Raw genomic sequence first — 19801 nt, forward strand, 5'->3', positions numbered from 1 at the left:
TGTTTTGAAGAATAATAATTGATATGTTTAAAAATGCACTGAAATTTATTTCGAAATTGAATGCACCTTCTCAATTTTATTTGTAAATAATACGGCTCGACTCTCCATCATGTAAAATGTTATATGGAACAAGGACAAATACACATCAAACTACAGACACTCTCTACATACAAACTTAAAAAAACCTTGTTGTGAATATTGTAATATGTAATACAGAAGAAAATACACAGCAGACTACAAGCACGGTGCCCATACATATTCAAATAGTTCCCAGTGTTGTATAATGGAACATTTACCACAGACAAAAACACAGCAGACAACAAACAGGCTCCATGAACCAAACATCTTAAAACATTTCCTGGTGGTGTTAGACGTTTACGTATCAAAGACAAAATACACAACACACTACACAAACAGTCCCCATAAATATTGAAATTCTTCCATGTCGTGTATGACGTACATGACTCAAAGACAAGAGACATGACAGAATACAATCACAATGAAAGACATAAGATACAGAATACTTCAAACACAGTCCCTATACATATTAAAACATTTCCGGCAGTGTATACTATACTACGGAACAAGAGCAAACGTCACAGTCGACCACAAAAATGACCCAAATACATATTGAAACATTTTCAATAATTTTGACCATCAACTATGATTTTGGTAACCGTCTTTGAGTATTAATCTTTCACATAATCGTTTTGAAAATTTGACTGATATTTCTAAGTTTGTATTTGATTTGTATTTCACCAGTTCATCAAATTAATGCATACTTGATTTCCATTTAGTGTATAGTCGAACTAGTTATTTCTGATGGTAATGAACACATCACGTATTATGACAAAAACGGGCAGTCGTCTTTTTACTAAAATTATTTACATAATAAGATAACAGTAGGATTGTCGAAAGTACGGGCAAGGTCCACTTAGCTGTCCGCTCTTTAAGTCTTAATGATTTGGGTGGACCATTACCAGATTCGATAACCAACGTGTGTATGAGCAGGATGTCTCGGCCAATTGCAAAAACCAGCCCCTTCAGAAACATGACAATTAATTTGTTTACACACACTTTATGCAGTTCGAAATCTAGCCCCAACAGCTCGTATACAATCATCACTAAACCGATTCAGTGATTATCTTGAAATCAAGATTGAGAGCTTTCAACTTTAGACTATTGAACAGTTGGATAGAGAGATGTTTGCTCGGACTTTGGCATCAAAAACTGTACGAATAACGAGTAAAATGTCTTTGGAAACAATTTCAAAAAGAGTGTGAGCCTCTTTATCCTGCTTTTGGAATGCATCCTTAATATTCAAACAGACCCTTTCCTTTCCAGGATTGCTAATTATTGTGCTAAATTTGGACAATATGTGTATGTACAGAATACCTCGGTCAGGTACGAAAACCAAACAAGTTTTACAATTTATTTTATAGGTAAGGTCCTTAAATTGCTGAATTTACACAAATTGTATGTTATCTGCGCTGAAAATCGAACAGTCTTAGTATGGTTTCCTATTTTCATAGATCCGGTTCGCACACAGCAAATGAAAAAGAAACATATCAATCTATATTAAGAGTTAAAACAAAGGGTACTAATATCTGTATCATAGTGGTTTAAGGATGGCGAAACATGTACTTTGATTGAGTCATATTTCCCAAATCTCCTGAAACTGTATTATGTGTATAACAGTTTCAGGTACGTTATAACAATTGTTGGTAAAAAAGAAATAGCTTATGTTTTAAATGTTACTTGATATCCGACAACAAACAAATATTAACTTGACGTGTCTTGAAAACTAAATACCAGCTGCCCGGATGTGGCCAAGAATGCACATTATTTATATAAGAATACTTATGCTACTTAAGGTTAAGTCTGAATAATGAAAAAAATTCATAGTTGTTTTAATTTGAATTCGATCCAATATCTTTAATCAGAAAGCAAAAATACCTGAACTCCTCAGAGATTGATATATTTTCTGCTGGATGATAATTTTGAAATTTCCGGCCTAAGGCAAATGGATTGCATGAATTATTAACGGTGATTAAGTTAAATGTGAATGCATTTGCTAACGAGAAACATGACATACCCTTTATTGCTGAAATTGAAATGTATAAGAGTATTTATTAGTACAATGTAATCTGTAACCTTTCAGGCGATTTAGGACTCGATCAAATTGCATGTTTTGCCATTGGTTGTGCAATTTTAAGTTCTGATTTATTCGTTAGGGAATATACAATTCGGTGTTGTGGTTTTCTCAGTATATAACAAAGGCCCAAAATTTCTTCACATATCCTCAAATGAGTGTGTTGTGCATCACAAAATATAAGAATTTATGTAGTCTTCAGCCTGTATAGCATTAGTTTTAAGACTATGTTCCGCGCTTTCTTGTCATAAATATATTTTAAAACCGTAGGTGATTTACTTGTGGTTCTAGTGTTCACGTTATTCTTCAAAAGAAGTATTTTCGAATTATTTTTTGTGTGTCTGCTTTTTGTTATTGATGTTTCATACTTCTTATAGAATAGTGAAGATATGTAAACGCCAAGATCTATATAAACTGACACACAATAAAATCATAATTTTGGAGCATATCATGATTTTGCTACTGTGGGGTTTTAATGAGCACGTTGTTCAACACGTTGCGCAAATTAAACAACCGATAAAGAATCGTTAAGCTGCCATATTTTGTATAAAATGTGTTTTGACAAAATATAATTCCAGGTGAACAATTAATAAAAAATAATGGGTGCTCAAGTTCAGCAGTATAATTTGCTTTATAATTTTTGCAGTTGTAGGTTACTATTAAAAGCAACGTGTCAAAACATGTAGCGTCGCATCCCAGAAAGAGATTACATATTGTTTTTGAAAAAAACCACATAAATTAAAGTCAAAGTGTTTGAAACTTGAAACGTTAGACAGACGACTGGGACGAAATTTACGCTTTTTTATATCTTCAGTCCGGATATAAGTGGGAGTTTGATTAAACATTGTATGGCATATCACTTTCACATATCATTCTGAAAAAAAAAAACACGGAGAGAGCATTTAAATTTTAAGTCGATTGTCTTAGGATGCTTTTTGAATTTGTCCAATAGTTTGTCAATTTCTCCTTCCTGTTTCTAATATTAAAAAAATCAACTACGAATTGGAAAGGCTTGGAATACTAAACAGGCTTCGCTATTAAAATAGTTAAAATATCTTAAAGAACATTCCAGGAAGAAAAGTCAGATTAAACCCTGCGAATAAAATCGTCAAAAATGGTTCTACCAAGAACATTTACTGTAGTCTCTGCAAATATTATTAGCTGCAGTCTCTACCAAGAACAGTTACTGCAATCCCTGCCAAAAACAGTAACTGTATTCCTTACCAACAGCAGTTACTGTAGTCCCTGCCAAGAACAGTTACTGCAGTTTCTACTAAAATTCTACTAAAATAAAACTTCAGAAACATGCTCAGTAGCCAAAAGTTTTGACATAAGCCCCTTTTATTGGCACAGGGTAAACACCAAAGACAAAAAACACAAACAAAAACATAGAACAACTGCATAAAAATCCACAAACAACACAGTGCATATACAAAATATAAACACACTAGGTATTTGTATCAAGGATTGTTAGGTACCGCCTTGGCTTGGAACGGTCAGTGAAATTATACTAAGAACAGTTACTGTTGTCTTATTGCCGTCCCTTTCACAACGATTGCCAAAGCTGATCAACGCATTGTAACATGTTCCCACCCCATTTGGTATTTTGGTCTATTTCGGCGGTGACAGAGCAAACAGATTCAGATTCCATCTGAAAAAGGCAAACATAAAGGAGAACAATAAAAAATACTATTAGTAAAAAATAAATCGTAAAGCTTGCACCATATTCTAAGAATACTTAAATAACCTCGTTTGTGAGCAGAGAACCTTAAACAACGTACCACAGTTAAACTTATATCACTGCTTTGCTTATGGTAAGAGGCATGTTCCCGAGTTATCCGACCCTTCGACCCCTTCGGATGTGCAGTCCAGGAACCTCCGCATCAATGTAAGATCTGATCATATCTGCATTGCTAAATTAAAAAGTAGTATATTTTTTAACACTGTAAGTATATTAGTTTCTCTAACTTCCCCACGTCGAATAACTGACATTTCTTCATTTTATCATCCGTTTGGTGTACTTACACAATTTTAGGTTGACCTGCAGTGTAAAACAACATCCAAGTGCATTAAACCTGTTTTGAACTACATTCGCAATCCTTTTTCATGTTTAAGGTGTTATTATATAATTCACAATTATTCGGCTGATTATAGTTCATCGAGAGCATTCACATCCAGGAAATGTGTAACTTCGTGTTTTAACTACGCCGGAATATGTTTTTACCCGCAACCTGAAATAATAAAACTCCTTGACACCTCTCGTGCCGGGGCTATACAATTGGTTTTGTCTGAATATATCTAAAGTTTTCACCGTGAACTCTTTTAAGTAAACGTTATGGTATTTCCGAGACAAATTAATATTATTTCTTAACAACCATAGTAAACAATGGTTGTATTTCCTCCCTTTGATACATATAATAATAACAGCGTCATTAGGCTGTTATTGAACAATTTATTGGTCTAATTTCGATGTTTATATATAAAAAAAAGCCCTAACACATCTTTGTATCCTAACGATAGATTATTGGCTTGATGACGATATTGCATTGAACTGTCTCGAAATAATTGAAATTTAAAACTTCAGAAACTCATAAATTCAGTAAAAATTTGAATCATTATGTTGTGTTAGGTGTCTGCCTCTTGGTGTGGATGTTTTAGATTTTTAGGATGTAAAAAATATGCATGAAAACATTAAATGAAGACTCCCGAGAATATTGAGCTACTTTCGATAAAGTTATTGTCAACCTATATTAACGAAAACATTGAAGAAGTCATCATACAAATGATTTAATTCTCTGATTATCTAGCAAATATGACCGTTTTGACAACATGTCTCATATATATTTGATTTAACAATGGCATTTTAATTAAATGACTACGAATTGTTCATGCATAATGTGGTAAAATGTGGTAAACTAGTGTGTTTTTTTACCTGTATCATGTGAAACACAACTCTCAAATTATTACAGGATAACGATAAGAAATCGAATATGAACTTTAACGCAAATTAAAGTATCATTAAGCTACCAATGTTTATAAAATGTGTTTTGAATTATTTTTAAATCCAGATGAATAATTGATGGGCGCGAAATTCATGGATCATGTTTTCTTTCTATTTTTGCTTTTACTACAGTGAATGGTAAGACAAGAAATAAATCAAGGTATATGATGCAGTGCATAAAAAGGTTATTGTTGTTTTGTACGATTAAATACGCGGAGAAAAAGGAGTATGACTACTCTTCTGTTTACATATTTGTTAATCCATACAAGAAAAGACGAGTTGCTTACCAACATTGATATGTTTGTTTCGCTACTCGTCCTGTAGTGTGTACACTGGTATTTTCGTTTCGTTACTCATTATGTCCATTCTGTCTTGAGGTCAATAGTGGTAGGTTTGTTTCGCTACTCCTCATTTCTTGGTCAACACTTTTATGTTGGTTTAGCTAGTCATCTTCTCTTCGTAAAAAAAAACGGTATGTTCGTGTCGCTTCTTGTTATGTTTGTAGGTAACACTGGTACGTACTACTGGTAGGTTCAACTCACTACCCATCTTGTAGTTTTAGGTTGTTTGGTATTCATCCGGTAATAGTGTACACGCAGTTATGTTTGTTTCTCTACTCGTCCTATCTTGGCTTATACACTGGTGTTTTTGTTTCGCTACTCGTCCTGTATAAGTGTCTTTCTTGGTAGGTTTATTTAGTTTTTCTTTCCATATCGCTGTCTACACTTATATGTTTGTTTTGCTACTAGTTCTGTCTTTGTGTCAACATTTGCATATTTGTTCTACTACTCTTCCTGGTTTGTTGTATAAACTGGTGTGTTTATTTCGCTACTCGTCCTGTATTGTACCGGTATGTTTGTTTCGCTGCTCGTCCCTTCTTGGTGTCTACACTTGTAGAATTGTTTTGCTACTCAATCTGTCTTGATGTCATCTCTTGTATGATTGTTTTAAGTAAATATTTATACGTTTGTTTCGTAACTCTTTCTGTCGTGTAGTCAATAGTGGTAGACTTGTTTCGTATCTCCTTCAATCTTGGTATGAACACATGTATGTTAGTTTCACTAGTCGTCCTGTCTTGGTGACTGAACTTGTTGGTGAATTGCAATGCTCATCCTGAATTCGTGTCTACACTGGCAGGTGTGGAATTCTACTCATCATTTCTTGCTGTAAACACATGCAGCTCAATTTACACTGGCATTTTTGCTTTAGTACTTATCCTGTCTTGGTGTCTGAATGGTATGTTTGTTTCGCTACTCTTCCTGTCCTTGTGTCAAGACTGGTATGTTTATTTCGCTCCTTGTCCTATCACAGGAAGTTTCGTTTTTCTACCCTTCTTGTCTTGGTGTCTCCACTGGTATATTTGTTTCTCTTCTAGTCCTATCTAATTATATCGATCCTTGTTCTTTTACTCCTTAATCGTCCTGTAATGGTGTCAACACTGGTAGGTTTGGTTTCGTTCCAGGTACTATCTGGTGTCAACACTAGTATGTTCGTTTCGCTTCTTGACCTATCATGGTGTTTACACTGGTAGTTGCAATACTCCCCCTTTCTTGGTGTTAACACCGTCATGTTTGTTTCGCTTATTATCAATGGTAGTTTGTTTCGCTTCTCGCCCTGTCTTGGTGTGTTAAATGATATGTCTGTTTCGCTACTCGTCTTGTCTTGGTTTATACAATTTATGTTAGTTTCGCTACTCGTCCTGTCTTGGTATCAATACTTGCATGTTTGTTTTGCTACCCGGCCTGTCGCTTCGTGACTGTATCAGTGTTTACACTGAAATATTAATATTGCCACACGTCCTTTCTATGTGTCAACGCAAGTAGGTTTGTTTCGCTATTGTTTCATTGGAGCCATAACATTTTGTTTTGTGTTGAAAATGCTCCAACGCGTCTTCCGTTATAGTGCCAATGAGTGGAATATGGATGTAAACAGTGAGTATGGTTTCTTAATTTTCATTTTTAGAGGTTTATTCGTCGATTTAAAAAAAAAATGGAGAATGTAGTTCCACATAGGCATGGCCATGAGTTGTTCTAAATGTAAAGTTTTGAATAACATTTAATATCTGATTGTCTAGAACTTGCATAACTTGCTAGACGTTAGTGTTGACAACGTAAAAATCTGAATTTTCGTGAGAATTGTTCTCATACCTTAGGTTTAAGCATTTTCTTTACATGTGTGTGACTTTTTTATTGACAAAAGGTTGTAAAATAGTCAAAAATAGTCAGATATTCGTGTTAAAGGGTTATACGTAAATGTAAGTAGACCTTGAGCAGTTTCTTACGTTTATGTGATTAAAAAACGTTTGTTCATCATTGGAATTATTAACTTAGAAAGCTTGTTCATATTTTTACATGTATTTATGTACATGTTACATATTTTAACATGTTCATATTTACATGATGTATTTATAAGATTGTACACTTATAATACATGTGCAATTTGATTCCTACGGTGGTGTTTCTGCTGGTTGACAATCAGAAGTCTGTAATTTTTTTCAGGCAGGAAAATGACCGAATTTTACAAAGTCAACGACAGGTTATGAATAATTCCAGCCTGCATTAAATACTATGTTGGATCCGTTAGAACGGATTTAAAAGACATGTCTGTCCACAAAACAGCCGCTTCTGGTAGAGATGATGTGAGTATTTTATATAAAATTTGACTTGATTTTTTGTTTTTATAAACACAGTGTATTGAATAATCAAGTGGCGGGGTTGGTGGTGGTGGTGATGGTGATAATGAGGATGAGATAAATTGCATTGATAAATTTCATCAGTTAAACAGCTTTGATAAACATTATAAATGTATATGTATCAGCTTGTTTTTCAAAAATATAGTGGCGAAATATTAATGTTAGACTGTTAGTAATTTATTGTGTATATGTATGCCAGTATTATCATCTATACTTATTAAAAAAATGTTTTTTTGTGTACAACTTTTTTTCCTTCACAGCATCTAACTTTTTTTGATGGGTAATGTCCCTGAAGGGGCATTAAAACCAAATCACCATGAACTCAGCATTGATAAGTTATCATCTGTGCACACTATACAAGTACAAACGCATGAGACAAAACATAAAATGTTGAGGAGAGAAATATTATTGTGAAGAAAATATAAGTGTTAGAATACCAATGACAAAATAAAACAGATGGTCAAACATATAGGCATCAAAATACCCACAAAGGCTGTTCACATTATATAATATGATAGTCAAGAACTTTCACTTTGACATTTTTGGAGGGCCGTTTCAGTCCGCTTCGTGTTCTTTTCACGTCACATATTTTAGTTTTAAAGTACCCTCATTTTTTTAAACACTGCATACCTAGTTAATATCATAAGTTTAATGCATTTATTTGAAAGAGTACATTTTATGAATTAGTCCAAGTAAGCTTTATCATTTTTACAAGAAAAAAGTTCACCAGCTGAAATTTTATTTAACAATTTTTTTTAATTGAATAAAACTGCTATTATATATTTTCAAACATCGAAAAACTGCTCTGTTCCGAAAAGTCACAAGATCAATGAAAATGATTTTATTTCCATTTCTTTCAATATTGTTTTCGTTTAAACTTTAGTTTCCTGTTAATTGAATCGTATTTTACCAGAAACTATTGTGATTATTTCTTTATCTCTGATAAGGCGGTATTTATTTCAAATATAGACAAAATATTAACTAGTCGCTCTTTGTAGCTCTTGAAGGTCGGGGTTGGGCGTACTGGAACAAAAATAACCTTTTTTAATTCACGGTAAAATTTGGATAAAAGTCCAGTAGTGTACCATGATTATAACTATGTTGATGGTTAGAGCTTTTATAAAAGTGTGTTTTACATGGCTGATACTTTAATAGTTTAGAAGAGCTCTATCGACCATAAACTATCAACCGCCAACTTTTCGAATGGTCAATAATTAATCTATGAAAAGAGTCATATATAAGCTCATACATGTGCATATGAAAAAGTATTGCATACCCTTGACCATATTGATTGTGAACGTATGTTACATTTTACATGGCCATTGCAATTTCCTCAAGAGGGTAAGATTTAAGCAATCAGCTGTTTTGTTTAAAGACAATTTCGTTTGGATTATTTCGAGAAACACGTCCCTTTCATAACACGTGCAGTCAACACATCAATATCGTTATTTTTCGTTAATGTAACATTGCCAGCCAGTTTATTAATTATAAGAGAAATCAAAGAGTTGTAAGCGATGAATTTTTTTTGGCCTGCTCCGTTCTGTGAGTATAGTCATGCAGTTTCTTCAAAATTAAGATAAACAACTATGGTAGTAGATATGCATGCTCATGAACTCCTTTGCAAATATGTTTAAATTTTATTATGCTGATAATCAATTAAATAAAAATCATGGAGAACTAGTAACTTGAAATACTCATTACATACTTGGAATACCCAAATAATTACAAAAGTATTGAGTAATACTCAATTGTATATTAAACCTCATCTGGAACTTTGCACTGCCACGGCAGTTAGGCATTATTTTAGTAAATTCTTCTCTTCACTTGAAACATGGGTTGTATTCTACCTACTACTATGATATTCCAGCTTAACCCAATACATCAAATAAAATGCATTGGACATGTTAGTAAGGTTTCTTGCTATATCTTTCAACCAGATCCTTGTTCAAAATTCCTCTGATTGAATCACCCACAATTACGTAGCCCTACATGTGTTATCATAATATTTCCTTAAACCTCACTCATGGACAAAAGGGAGATAATTATATCTGTGGTTTAAATTAAAAAATGTATAAACATAAACCCGGTTTAGTGGCAATGGGCAAACGCCAAAGACATAGAACACAAAATCACAACAAGAAACATAGAACAGCACAAAACTCTACAAACAGCACAGTGCATAAATACTATCATATATATAATTACTATTATATATATAATTGGTGTGTTTATCAAGAATTGTTAGGTACCGCCTTGGAACGGTCAGTAAAATTTAAATTTACTGGGGGTTTAAACCAGTTTATGTGCACAAACCTCACTCTTATCCCAACAATCCTTGATAAAGATAAAACGCAAAAGGTAAATCTTATCAAAGTATGCATTAACTTGAGGAAGCTTATCAATAAAACAAATAATAATAAAAAACGAAAAGGTAAACCCCAAGTACTTCTGTGTAAGTATATCATAACAATCGCATTCAAAACCTGTCAGGTAAGAGCCGATTTTAGGCTATTTTAATCATCAAAACCTTTCTAATGAATGAATTACAATCACCAAAAATCGGATAATAGGATGAACTGAAAAAATATGATTAGATTTAAAACATTTTTATTTTGATATCTTAAACCAAATCAGCATTTATTTGCATCTTCAATAAGATCCAAACAAATCCTAGTTTTTTAGTTTAATACCCGGGAAATACCAGATTCCTATTTTGTTTCTAGATACCATGCCACGAGTATTCAAAAGTGTATTCACAGATAAACATATTTATTTTGATTGAGTAGGCGCTCATTTTGAAGTTTTTGTTTTCTGCATATATTTCGTTTTGTTATTCGTCGATTTAAAAAAAAATGTGTTCTATGAACTCAATTGCGTAGTTACGCGAGAGCGTTGCTTATTCGCACTTTTGTTTACAGAAACAGGTATTTTCAAAATATTCATTATAGCTTTGCTTTGCCAAGCTACTAATGCAGGACGCAGCTTCGTAACTATAAGAGCATATTAGTAATGTGAATTGGGTTGTTGACTACCAAAGTTTTAAATGTTAAAAAACGTCGATCTGCCAATGTTAGTTTCCGATTAACGGTTGTTAAAGTTTGCAGGCCTAAAAGCCTACAGCCTAAAAACTTGTTTTCTTCAGACAAATAGATTCCCAACAAACGAAGCTTAATGTGCTCCCAAGAGTAAGTTGTACGGCCAATAAGATAACATATTTTTTCTACTAATTCATTTCAAATGATACTAGATACCCCAATAGTGATTTCCCGTGGGTAATGTGCTTTGTTTCCTATGTGGTCGAACTTGGTATAATAATGTTAACGGGTCACTAATGCAAATTGTGAATATTTATAAATAAGTTGTCGGGAAATACTTTTTTTTTTAAATGCCAGGGATTTCTACCTAAGTTTGTGTTATTATTTTTAATGAATGTAATCAAAGTGAAGACTGCAATTCATAAAACTTATTAAAGAATTCCAATATCGCCCCCACTTGGACGGGATCTGTTTCATAACAGCATAACTTGCTTCGAGAGCGCCACTCGGTAGCAACAACCGAACGGTAAACAAGGAAATTATTTCGTGCGAGTGATATGGACAAATAGTTAACTTACAAAGTAAATTAATTTGTTATACATCTTGGTGAGTACATGGTTTGTGATTTTATGTTCTATGTCTTTGGCATTTACCCAGTGCCGTTAAACCGGGTTAATGTTTAAACTTTTTGCTACTGAGCTTGTTTCTGTAGCTTTTAACATAAATATTGTAATATTATTAAAAATATTATTAAACGGCATCATCCAACCGACATTCAACATGTCGTATTTATAAAATAAAACATCTGTCAAATTAATGTCGACCATACAAAAGTATTATTTTTCAATGGGTTTCAAGAGTTACCCAGCAAAGACCAATTTATTAAGATTTAAGGCAGAGTTTTGTTTTAAATTCCGTAATCTATTTCATAATTACCTTGAAGTTGCATCTGAGTTGTTTCTGGTGATGCTTTTATGTACATTCATAAGAAACTGCAAGTGATTTAATGGATACTTTTAAAGGTGCATGCGTGCTCACTGAAGTTTTGATATAGGGAAAATAAAAAATAGTTCAGTTTTGCTATGCTGAATTTCTAACAGTTATAATTGAACTGTTATTGAACAAAAGTAGTATTTTATCCTAAATATGAACGATTTACAATCCAAATAACCAATGAATGAATGACGGAACGAAAAAAATGAATTCAAAATAATTTCTAGTGTTTTTTTTTGTATTGATGATTGTTAGGCAAATAGTCGTCTTTATAAGAAATAAGCATTATTTATTCGCCTAAATGCTCTTGCTCTTTTAAAAGTATGTTGCCGTTTTATTTTATGGTAAACAAGTGTAAACAATTATGTTATTTAATAAGTTATCTTAGCATATGTTGTATATTTCATTAGCGATAAGTATTGCCTTGTCATCGGAATGCATCGAAACAAATTTATATCAGTTGATCACAACTGAAGGCAATGGTTTATTGTTAGGTTCTTTTCTCAAACTGAGTGGAAGAAAAAATGTGAAGTAATAAAATTCATACCTTGTCGTATTTTAGTCTACATTTTGGCATCGTATTGATTAGATGAATGACGAGAAGTGATTATCTGTTTTCCAAACCGTTGCGTACAGTTTTCACCTATCAGTGTAATTAAATACTGGCAATCTGGCATGCATCTACGGTATAAATCGTTAACGCTCGTTTGATGACTGCTCATCATTAACGGTTTCTTTACACCGGAGCAACGTTTTAAACATTATTTGCAAATTTTGAAAATCTAGATATCGTCATCATGTTCGCATTCAAAAATGTGAAATTGCAGTAACTAATTTAAGGCTATCATCACACCTGCTGTGCATTGAGACAGAAAGATTTACAAACATACCAAGAAAAGCAAGTTCTTGTGCAGCATGTTATATGCGAGGGCGAATTTTAGGCGGTATTTCGGTATCCACGAATATAGCAAACTGGATTCCAATTTTATAAGAAAGTAAACTAAACATAATGACTCAATTAACGAATGAATAGTCAAAATGGCAATGTTTTTGAGGTTTACAGGCATGATAACTTGCGGGAGAGAGCCCCTGAGACCCCGTACCACATTTTAAATATATTTATAGTGTTTGCCTTATGGGAATGGGCATTTTCATTGTTCTTCGACCGTTCAACACTCGACGTCAGTCACGTACTATTTTAAGTAATAAAGTTAAATGTATCACTATAGGAATATCAAATATACCTTAAACGTATTTTTAATTTTGAACAATGAATATGATTTAAAAAGATATTTAAAATTGAAACAAGTCCTTTTTTCACAGTATAAGTGTTTATAGTAGTATTTCGAAATCAATTCAAACATATCATGATAAATCTGTATATATTTGATATGAAAGCAATATTTGAGAAGAAACAAGCAGCCGATGAGATCGTTCTAACATTCTATAATTGTTATCGTTTGGTATATGTGTATTATTTATTGTCAATCCGAAAAATGCTGATTTTGTGTCGAAGGTTTTATAGTTGATTCCGTTTTCTATCGTATTCATTATATTATATTCTTTCTTCTGACGATGTTCGTTTGGCATCCATGATTGTGACATTGACGGGCTCGACATTGTTGGCGTTTCTCAGACCCCCCATCCATTTAATACGTTTAACACATTCAATAAGGTTAATCTCTAATTCTGTTTTCCTTCCGATTTTGTAAAGCTCCTGACATGGTTGTTACTTCCCATTTAGGCTATTCTCAATTTAAGAGGTGCAATATGCCAAATAAACGGGTTCGAACATACTTTTAAAACTCTAAAACTTCTGACAAGTATGTCCCTTACAATGGCATATACGTGACACCTGAACATCTTATTTAGTAACATAACCACGTCTTTCTTACTCGTTCATGCGACTTATTATATAGTCTCCACAACTTACAATATGACTCACGCGACTTATTTATCTCGTTGCCATAATATGCTGACTCGTTCCGTCGACTGTGTATGTTGTGTTCACAAGTTAGAGATATGAACAAGTCAGTATATCCTCCTGTTATAATCGTACTTACTTCCATCATTAGTTCAATGTCAGGTATTTAAAAAAACAGTAACAATGAAGCCCACGATCATTTTGTCGCACGAAATATACATTTTTCTGTCGTGTTATAATTTCGCTGAAATATATCGAAAAGAAATATTAAAAAGAGTTAAAATGTGTGAACTTTCAAAGGGCGTGCACAACAGATATCACATAGCATCATGCGTTCTACACATTTAGAAGTATTTAAGCGTTCTACAAAATAATCAGAAAGGATTTAACCTTTGGGGAAATGGACATATACGATATTTTGATACTAAATGTTCGTTTGTGCAAATAATTGTATACACCAAAAGCGAAACGAGATATAACATCGCCCATGCATTTAAATTCTTTGCAGATTATGTTCTACCATGACTTTTATGCAAACATATTTTGGAAAAACAATAATAACTTTCAATGATAAAACAAATCTTGTGTTTCGCAGCCGAGCAGCAGTGTTTCTGGCCTGTTTTGTCATAAATTGTTGTTGTTTTTCTAAAAACCATATAAAAACTATTTTAGCCTTGGAGATGCTTCGAAATAAGACCCAGTTTTATAAAACCTTTGAGTTGGTAAACTTCACATTAATAAACAACCATATATTGGGTTACAATTTTCAATTGATAATCATAGTGTAATTAGTGTAATAACATTGAAAAAATCCCCTGTTTCTACGCAACAGCAAACTATGAATTAAGAGCATTTCTGAGACAAAGATTCATAATACTCGCCACATTCAGCCTATTTTCATAATCAATAGTAATATTGAAAAAAAGGGAATACATATTAGTGGCATACGGTTTGTCAGATATGTATGCAAAATATGTTATTTGGAAAAAAACAACAACAAAAAACATTATATTTTTTCTTAAAATGAGCGTTATCATTAGCTATCTCTTGTGCTGACGTTTTAGTTACTATATCAATTATAGTACTTTTCGTGTAATGTATTCTTACTTGAAAAGTAACTATACGACTAGTGTTGGCTTTTAATTACGATATCTGCAACAACATATAGGCATTTATTGAAATTCCATCCAGTGTTATCATTTGACTATTGCAGGTTGCTAATTACAATTTCTGCAGCGCCATGTTTCCCGTCGACCATGCCTTGTAGAGATTTCGTTCTCAGACCATGATTAAGTGTTGGTAAACTGAGAATTCAATTTTTTCGATCTCCACAAGTACATGATTTTGGATATCTTGCCTCGTCCAATTCCATCGAATAAATATGAAAACCTTATCAACCATATCTGTGAATAAATAACGTCTACAGAACTAATAAAGAACTTTGCTATATTGTTTTGTCTTCAAATGGAAACTAATTGTATACACCAGACACTTGTAAAATAAATTACCATGAATGAATGTATATCATTCCATATAGAGAACAATTACATGCTGACTGAGAATAAGTATTGTATGTATTTTATTGTAACAATGAAGATGAGCGATACGTATGTGTGATATATCCGTTGTATGCATGCAGTTGAAGATTAGAAAGCTGGTTAGGTATACTGAGAAGTACTGTATTATACCGCTTTTTGATGTCTTTTTGAGGAAAGAGATACAATATATAGGATACTCTGTTTGTTTATTCGTTTTTGTCTGTCAAAGAAAAGGTAATTTCCAACGGCACAGCACGTATTCTCTTTCTAAAATGAATACTCTTTAAAACACACCTAGGCTAAATGGAATCGTCGATATGTCGATTGCTTTGAACTATTTTCATTTATGTCTCCGATTTGTTATGATTTTTATGCTAAAATTGTCGGTATTTTCGTTCGGTAGGTCAGGTGCTTACCTGTTGCATTTCATTTTTTTTTGTGAAGGTCTTTCATTAGTTAAGTCTCCATATATGTGTGGTGAACTTTGGACTTTTGAACATTTTGGTAGCCGAGTACATACAGGTAATTGGCAATCTGGTACCCGGATGCAAAATTTCTACCGCCTATTCTCTATTGATTAACAAAAATATTAAACTGTTAAGAATTGCCAGTGCAGGTGCCTTTAATGCCGCTATATGAATTTCGCCTAGATCAACAACAGATAACAAATGTTTTATTATGTTATTCATAAATCTTATCACGGTTAAACATCACGGTTTGAGACAATAATATCTGCATGAATTGAATAACCCTGTATTTGCGTTAGTTTATCTTGGATATTTTACAACATAGCTTAAAATATATATTCATGAAATATCACGAACATTGCTGTTATCGTTTTCCCAGGTATACTTAATCCTTTCATTCTAATATAATTGAAATAATTAGTGATACAACTCGCTGTTTCAAAAAATATTCCAAATTGTTATTTAAAAAATATTTGTTATGCATGTATTTACCTGCTAACATAATATTCATTTTCTGAATGTATCCTTCAGCGCAGAAAAATTACGCATTCATCGTTGAGGTATAACGCTTTAATCTGTGCTGGATGAGAGAGTGTTTAATGTGTCGCAATCTTCAAGTGGTTTGCGTGATATGTGTTCTTACTGAATGAAAGACATTATAATCATTCTTCGTATGTCCTTATCATGGTTAATGGTGAAAAAATATGTGCAGTTAGTTTGTACAGAACACAGATATAGAATATATGGACATGCTCAAATTCGGTGGCAATGAACAAAATCATAATTATAATTTAATTTTCAAAATTGTTCGTCTTAAACACATATAACTTTATATAATGAAGTTTTATCTTTATGTTGTGAAATATATTTTTATATAATGTGGTTTTAACGTTATATAATGCAGTTTGAACTTCATAAAATGCGGTTATTGGTTAACCTTTATATAGTGATTTTTTATCATTATATTATAATAATGTTTGATATAATGAAGTCCTGGCTTTATGTTATGAAATCCTTGCTGTATATTATGAGATGATATGCTATTTGATGATGTTTATGCCACACATAGTAATGCTCTGCTTACAATTTCAGAATTTATGCCTGCACATAATGAAGTCTTTGTGCCTATAATTAAACTTGAATGTGTCAGACAGAAAGGCGTTGCATAATAACCACTTACAAGCTTTCTAACAAATGATACCATTAATTCAGTCGGGGCTAAGCTCTACTTAAATAATGAAGTACTGAACATAAAGAAGAGGACAAATTGCTTTTACCAGACGTGTAATTTTCGAGTATGCATAAACATTATAAAGATATGAACTTTTTTGTATCAGCATTCATTCATACAACATCAGATTGTACACAATGTATGTAGTGAAATTTGATTTCAAGAACAAATGAGCCCCTTATAAAAGTTACTGTGACTCGAATCGCCATCGAAAACTAGAGATAAAACCACTATGAAAAAGTCAACATGATGACGTGTACTCGTTTGTCTCTTTTTGCGCAGAAAGGTACCATGTCATGATGTCGGACCTCATTTGTTGAGTATGTTAACAATACAGCTTAAGTGCAAAAACAGCTTACAATAATATATTACTGCAAAATTTGATGTGAATCGTTGTTATGACAATATTTGCTAGACAATTGAATCAACCTTCCTGAAATTTCTGGCTATTTCTTAATTGTAGGAAAAACAAGATTTTTTAGCGGTCTCTAAAAGATTTTTAACAATAGTAGTAATTGTAGTCATAAGTTTCCTGTATGATCTGATTTACATCGGATGTTATGTGACCACTTAATGATATAAACGGTTGAAGTAATACCACTGGATGAACGTATTAGTTATCAATTGAACCCATTAGGAGAAGCTCTACATAAATAGGGGGCGCTGGAAATTCCGACTCCTTGGCCAAAAATAAACTGTTCTCAATTTTTAAAATACGGAATAATATTACACATTTGTCCTATTACTTCATCATGACCATTTTCTTGTATAGGTCATGGAACTGGTTGCTGTCGGCATCACCGGTCCAAATATCCGCATCTATTGATGATTCGATCCTTAGGCCTGAAGAAAAATGCACAAATCAAAACTTGCACTACATTGCTAAAAATAAAAAATAAATACTGACCTGCAATCAAAAATTCAGTTTTTCCCCGACTAAGTATCTGCAACCGACCGGGCTGAGAAAGCTTGTTACAAAATACACGAAACCTCGGCATTCTATAAAAGCAAAGGCAAAAATGGCGCGTCTCTCCACACTGGTCCCATTAATGTACAATTACCCTTTTTTCGATATTCTGAATATATTTACATTTCAATGCAGGTTGGGGATAAACCAGCTTATTCCATTAGCCCAACTTTGTGAAAACGGATCAACACCCACGTGCCCGGGTTGTAGTACTTTAAATTAAAGCATGGGCATGTCGTATTATAGTTTGTAGCTAATTTATCGCAAGTGTGTGATCCCAACGTTCCCTCAAGCGACCTGAACATCGAATCACGTATAAACCAATCATCACTGTCACTATTTTTACTCAATATGTATGCTTAAAATGTTACTGCGTGGAACCTATTTGGGCCTAACATCAATTTAATTTTTATAAAGAAAGAAATTTCATGCAGATATGGCTTTTTACTTCCATGTCAAATAATCTGTAGAACATTTGTGTTGTCTGTGTTTACTTTAACTGTACTGCCTATTAGTATTTTAGAGGCGCTGCATAAGACATGATGTACAGCCTCTAGCGCTAGCCAGTTAGACCACAAAAGAGCTTCTTGTATTGACCAAGAATCTAAAGCCGTATGGTCCTCGTAGCCTTCCAGATAGCCGCCATACCCGATAGAACTGGTATTGCAGTAAACATGAAAACTATCAAGAACATAACTATTCTACTGCTAAACTAGCAACATTGACATGTTTTACTGTTCATTCAAGAACAAAAGCTCGTCCATAGCTTTACTCGTCACTATGACTGGAGCGTTCCAGCTCACTCTGTACAAAATACGTTCATGTAAAGACCTTGTTCGAAGTCTAACCACGTTGCTCTCAGCGCTTTTCGTACATAAAATCTGTCATACAAAATTAGCCAATTTACGAGCAGGAATTAATACGTCTCCAGCGATAACCAGAGTAAATATAATACTATTCAACAAAGCTGAAGCGTTTCCATGCCTTTTTTCAGTGTCCTTTATCCACATTTCACCATATTCCAGTGATAGCCAAGCCAGACAGGTGACTGGCAGTGAGATATTTTTCTTCGGCAATTAAAAACCTGAAGTTTAACATATCATTTCGTATGAAATCCCTGGCCGCCAAGGCTCTGCCAAATTCTTAGTCGCCACCAAGTCCGTCATCCAAAAATAATGATAATCGTATAACCTTTACGTCTCCATTTCCTAACGGCTCGTTAAAATTTAGAAAACAATACCCATTTTAGTAAGTCCAAAAGTCAGTACGCTTTAGACAAATTACTTCTTTCTTTGAAAACACAAAGAATATCAAAATTATGTTGGGTCCACGAAATATTTGTATGTGATGATTTTAAATGAAATCTGAAAATAAAATCCCCTTGTTTAAGCATTTTTTTTCATCTTCCTGAGTCTCAAAACAAAATTTGAATTTAAACGAATGCTGATTTATGTGTCTACTGTCTAACAAGAAATGAGCCTTACCATGTTTGCCGTACGCTACCGTAAGCGGGCTCACCATATATAAGGCCTCTGTCATTAATACAACCTTGAGCTAAAAGCTAACTTATTTCATCGGAAACCAAACTAACGTTATCTCTGCCAGACTTGTTATTATTTATCTGGAATATCCCTGAAGTGAATCTTATTCCCGTGCTGATCTACATCAAACACAGGCTCATTTGTTCCTGTCTGATTCAATGTGCATAACAGGACTATGATCTGCCAAGTGGTGTATTAATGTAATTACTTTTTTATTTACAATTGCTTATTTTTTTCCTTTTAGATTTGTATGCTCTTAA

The sequence above is a fragment of the Mya arenaria genome, chromosome 3 (genome assembly GCF_026914265.1).
Source record: "Mya arenaria isolate MELC-2E11 chromosome 3, ASM2691426v1".
Taxonomy (NCBI): Eukaryota; Metazoa; Mollusca; class Bivalvia; order Myida; family Myidae; genus Mya; species Mya arenaria.